Source organism: Pseudophryne corroboree, chromosome 6, assembly GCF_028390025.1.
Source record: "Pseudophryne corroboree isolate aPseCor3 chromosome 6, aPseCor3.hap2, whole genome shotgun sequence".
NCBI lineage: Eukaryota > Metazoa > Chordata > Amphibia > Anura > Myobatrachidae > Pseudophryne > Pseudophryne corroboree.
In genome coordinates, this window is record NC_086449.1 from 186,089,982 (window position 1) to 186,096,073 (window position 6,092).

Genomic DNA, 6,092 nt, shown 5'->3' on the forward strand with positions numbered 1-6,092 from the left:
TGTCATGCCTTACCTGTCTGAGAAAGAATATTGGAAAAGCAATACCTACAGAACCATCCCATATCCCACCTGCCGGCGGCCCTTTCCAGGTAATACAAATTGACTTCATTCAATTACCCCCATGTCGAAATTTGAAATATGTACTTGTCTGTATAGATGTTTTCTCGAATTGGGTCGAAGCTTTTCCAGCAGCTACAAATACCGCTATGTTTACAGCTAAGAAAATTGTGCAGGAATTTGTATGTAGATATGGTATCCCTAGAATCATTGAAAGTGATAGGGGTACCCATTTTACAGGTGATGTCTTTCAAGGAATGTGTAAGTTGATGGGAATTGATAGCAAGCTGCACACTCCGTACCGTCCACAGGCGAGTGCGAAGGTCGAAAGAGTGAACAGCACTATTAAAAATAAATTGAGTAAAGTAATGGCAGAGACAGGATTGACGTGGCCAGAAGCTTTACCCATTGTTTTGTATAGCATCAGAACCACTCCCAGGTCCCCTCTTAATCTGTCTCCTTTTGAAATCTTGTTTGGTCGACAACCGCATGTCATGATTAACCCTCAGGATGATTTGAAATGTAACAATGAAGTAACTGTAAAGTACTTGATTAACATGAGTAAACAGTTGAGGAATCAAAATGATAATCTGAAGTTGATGATTCCTGATTTACCAGATAGTAATTGTCATGACATTGAACCTGGGGATTATGTAATGATACGAAATTTTCTACGCTCAGGTTGTCTTATTGATAGATGGGAAGGACCATACCAGGTCTTATTGACTAGCACCACAGCATTGAAGGTTGCTGAGAGAGAGACTTGGGTCCATTCATCCCACTGCAAAAAGGTGGCCGATCCAGAGAAGTCCCGTGATAAGGAACAGACGGTAGAGGTTGTATCACTGGAGTGTCTGTTCCAGGAGGACTGAGGCGGCACCTGAGCCTTGAAGACCGAAAGCAGTTGTCGACTCCCTTCTCCCTTTTATTGTTTTCTTCCACCTCCCAGCCCCTCTCCCTTAAAATTTCTTTTTCCCCCTTCTCATTCTTCTCTATTTCCTCCTCAAAGATGGACTTGCCCCAAGAGACTGTGATCCGGATTTTGATGTTAACCATGATGTTGACCAGAGCAGTCTGTTCCGGCGAGAGTACCATAGAGGTCGAGAGAGGTTCTGGAATGGGTTCCGATTATGATGATGGAGGCGTAGTTTTCCAAGATCAACCAAACCAACAAGCAAAGGCGAGTATCAGAAAACGATCCGATAGAAGAAATTGTGATGGATTGTTAGCTGAAGAAAATTGTATCTGTAGGCTCTGTGATAATCTGGTTGAAGATGGATGCATAAAGAAATGCCAATCTAGTTTTAATATCCATATAGACCGGCATCCATTGAGTGACTATCACTCTCTAGTGGGTAACGTGTTAAACCAAACAGATTGTTGGGTATGCTCTCAAGTACCTCAGGGTCACAGTAAATCAGGGCTAGTACCATTTCCTTTAACGTTAGGGGAGGTACTTGAGCTAAGTGGTGGGAGACCGGTGGACCGGAGGTTTAACATCTCCAGCCCTCCTAGTTTGAAGCTCCACCAATACCATGTGGATAGGTCCCTCTTATGTTTTAATATCTCCAATCCCAGAAAACCGGGAAATTGGGAAGTGTCATGGAGCAACCTTACCATGACCTTTTCACACAGAGCAGATAGAATGCCTACAGATACAGAGCTCGTACGCCATATAGCCAGTAGAGGAAAATCTTTCCGGTATCGATATACCTTAGGAAATAGGATTACTAGAGTTGGAGAGGTATCACCAGGATACTGTGCACATATCGTACAAACCGATACGTGCATTAAGCAGTTGGAAGAATTAGGGTCAGGAGATTTCACCTGGAAGGTTTGTAACATGGTCATGTCCTTCTCCGTCCCTTATGTTCTCCCCGATGATGCATATTTCATATGCGGGAGAAAGGCGTACAAGTGGCTTGCCCCAAACTCTGAAGGATTGTGTTATATTGGAAAAGTATTGCCTGAAGTGATGACTGTTACACATGACAAAATGAAGGACATACACCGTGGTGCCCAAGCTCCTTATACTCACACTCATTACGAGCACCGAGTTAAAAGACAACTGTCAGAAAGGTTAGAGCATCCGGCCTCTGATCTTATCCATGAATCCACCGGGATTCAGGTTCTGGTAGCGTTAGATTTCACTCGTACCGCTCGGGGAGTGATGAATTATAGATACATTTCCGCACTCGCCAATTTGTTAGATAATATCACTGAAATGTATGATGACACGTTTAGATACACTGGAAGAGAACTTCAAGCTTATAAAACAGAACTAGTTCAGCATAGGATGGTTCTTAATTATCTTACAGCAGTAACAGGCGGATATTGTGTTACATTGGCAACACAGTACGGCATAAAGTGTTGCACGTATATCACGAATAGCACCGAGGATCCGGTAGAGGTCATAGACCAAAAGATGGACGATATTCTGCAATTAAAGTGGGAATTTCGCCGAAAACACAATCTCACCCTTGCTGCTGTAGGTAATGAGCTGACTAGTTGGGTGTCATGGTTGAACCCGCGAAATTGGTTCTCCGGTTTGGGAGACTGGGCTCAAGGAGTCATAATGGATGTTGGAAAGTTTCTACTATGTATCTTGGGTGTCGTTATATCGATTGGATTGATATTTAGATGCGGGCAGGCTTTAATGAGGTGCAAACAAAGTACAAAAGTGATGAGCTTGAGGAGTGAGGAAACCGTAATTAACCTGGATTTGATTTATGACCCAATGATAGAAACCAGGATGTGATGAAAATGCGATTATACGGTCCGTTTCTTTCACCTGTTCTTCTGCTTTTCTCCAAGATACAAAGACCCCCTTTTGACGAGGAAGCTGACGAGACGAGATGTATACAGACAACGGATTGACCAAAAAAGAAGATTTGACAACTTTAAATATGGACACTTGATGAACTTTGCCATGGATCCCCAATTTCCCTAGTATTTTTAAACCCACGCTAGCCCAACATTTTTTTTGTAAATCTGATGGCTCAGACAAAGCTATTTGCTCATGCCCAAGGAGCAATACAGCGCAAAGAAGACGACTCTCAACAGATACCGAACACAACTTCGACGACAGATGTACATTTCCCTGACATAGAATATCATTGCATTTTTCGTAAGTGTTCTTTATCTTCATCTCTACAACCCTCAGTTAATGACACACATAGACGATAGGGAATACAGGCACAGATATCAGCAACCACATACCTCCCCCATTCATGTATCATCAACTAAAATGTGCATCCCCATTTTGTTACAACCACAGCCGAAATGAGCTCGGTAGAGTTTGACAGCCCATCCACAGACCTGTACCACAGGATAAGAAGGAATTCAAATGTATACTTCGCAATACCTCGAAGCTTGATTTACAACACGTACGGCACGATGATACATGACCCCCCAAACATGGATTCATACACACATGCTTCTGCTATCTCACTAGGTCATACCCTCTTCACACCTTCTCCTCTCTCCTCCCTTACCCAACCATGGAAATCAATTAACCCCTGACTTACATTTTTCTCCTTAAATGTTTCGTGGCAGTTATTATTGACTGCCAAAGGGTGGACTGTCAAAGTCAGAAAAATGTCTCTGTGCACGTTGCCATATTTGCACCGCACACTGGTCCGCGCTGCGCGTGCATGCGCTCTCCAGTGGAGGCGCATACCCGCAATAGCGTGCACTCGCAGGCGCGGTATGCGTATTTACGGTAGAGTTTATGTAGTCGTAGCGTGCGACTCATTCGTTACAAATGTTCACAATTAATGTAGTTTATAGATCATGGTCCCTTTGATAGATTCTGAAAGTTTGGTTAAAATACAATGTCCCAGAGCTGAAGAATCCCTCTTTATATCGTACGAAGGGTCTAACAGGAATCATACAGCAGTGTTTGGTACCCATCGGAAGAGTATTTAATTAGCAATATTCCGGTGTTGGTTTGGAGCGTATTAATCGCTCGTGCGAATAGTTATGGACATAAGAAGTTTATGTCCATTTCTATTATTTACACATACTCAGGTATGCGGCGGGAAACCCAGTTTCCCACCCACCTGAGCTGTTGGAAATCGTCACAGCCCACCTGTATGAATCACCCTATGACCTTTTGTTATGATGCAGGGCCAAATTCCTTCGGCCAATGGACAATGGGATTGTAGGACCAGGAGATTGCATTGTGTGTGGGGCATAAATAGGCAGGCCGACCACATCCAGCTCTCACTCTCTCATCAACGGTTATCTGCTGATAGCCGGGAGCTGGATATCGAGGCGCAGGCGATCATACCCTTTGTGCGTAAGTTTCTCTCCGTTATCATTGTCTTTCTGTGAGCCAATTTCTCTCTCTCTCTCTCTCTCTCTCTCTCTCTGTTCTGTTCTCTCATATCTCCCCTAGACTAGGCTAGTATTGTATTGTATTAGATAGTATTGTATTGTATTGCATTTAGGTCAGTGTAGTATTGTCTTTTTGTATTTATTGTTTAGTTCTGTGGTTAGGAAGTCTTTGTTATATTGTAGTGTATCATTTGTACTGTTATCCCCTTTTTACAAGTATATTAGATATAATACAGTTAATAGGCTTTGGAACCTAAACCAGTATCTGTGTATTTTCTATAGTGTTAAGTGTTCACTTGAGCGTCGGTGACGCTCAAGCAGCTTTGTAGTTAGTCAGGTTACACAAGGTTGCACTTACACCCTGTACTCACATTAAGGTATTCTTTGTGTTTCTTTGGTATAAGGTTTAAACATTAAGGTATAGCGTTGTGAGCGTCGGCGCCGCTGGTGATCTCCTCGTGGTCTCGAGCGTCCGCTACGCCATAGCGAATCATTACTCTAGTCATAGCCAATAACGTGTCCTGTGATCACTGGGCCGTGAGCGAACGTGACGCTTGAGCGTCTCGCCTACGGCTGAGCGATCGCTACGCCAATAGCGTACCATTACGGTACTTCTTAAGCAAACAGCGTACAGTGTTCTTAGCTTCATAAAGGGTTGTTATACGACAAAGGAATTTAGCATTGTCAGGCTATTAGTTGGTGGTCATAATAATGTGACTTGACCATGTAGCTGTGAATGCTACAAGATGATATTGGCTAATCATGTATTAAAACAAGATTTTGAAATTAGCATACATTCAAAACATGGAAATTACTTAGAATTACAGAACCCCATCTAATATACAGTACAGTATCAGCTGCAGTATTTTTTTTATTAATTTCTACCACAAGATGTTCTTAGTGTAGAGAGCGGTTGATTGACAAATGGACCAGTTTAGCTATATTATTATCTGCTAAAACTAATGATAATTGCAATATAAACTACTCTATACATTCTGGAAGTACACAGTTGAATATTGCAACTCTAGTAATGAATTATGGCAGTGAAAGAACTTGTAGTTAGCAGTGGCACCTACAAATCAAAAATAATCACTCATACCTATACCTGGGGCCAGAAACTCATTTTGCATACACAAGTTTATGATGACAACGTCGTACATATCAATTAAAGAAATCATGTGAATGCAATAAAAGTTATAGATCACTTAGATCAGTGGTTCAGTTTATGTATATTAAATGAAAAAGGGGGGAACTGGGACTACACACCCTATTTTTAAACATAAGGGGTGTTACTATACTGAGGTTTCTAGTACCACAAAGGAAATAGAAAAACATTATTTTTCAAATATGTAATTTACACTTTTGTAAGTAATTTTTATTCAGCCCAAAAAGACACTGTGTAACTATCCTAATTAATACCCAATTAAACACATTAATGCTTTATTAGTAAACATTAACACATCTAATACCTCAACTCACAATGCAAATGTAAATATATATATATTAATTATAAATGTGTCCTGAAATGAGCATTGTGTGTGCATTGTAAAATGGAAAATTAATTACACAATTTTATTTAGATCCTTATCTAAATTGATCTATATGTGATATATGCATATCAGATTGTCACTTTGTAAGTTTCTAAACCTCTTTACCTTTACATCATTAATTATTAAAAGAAGAATACTGATGGTCAA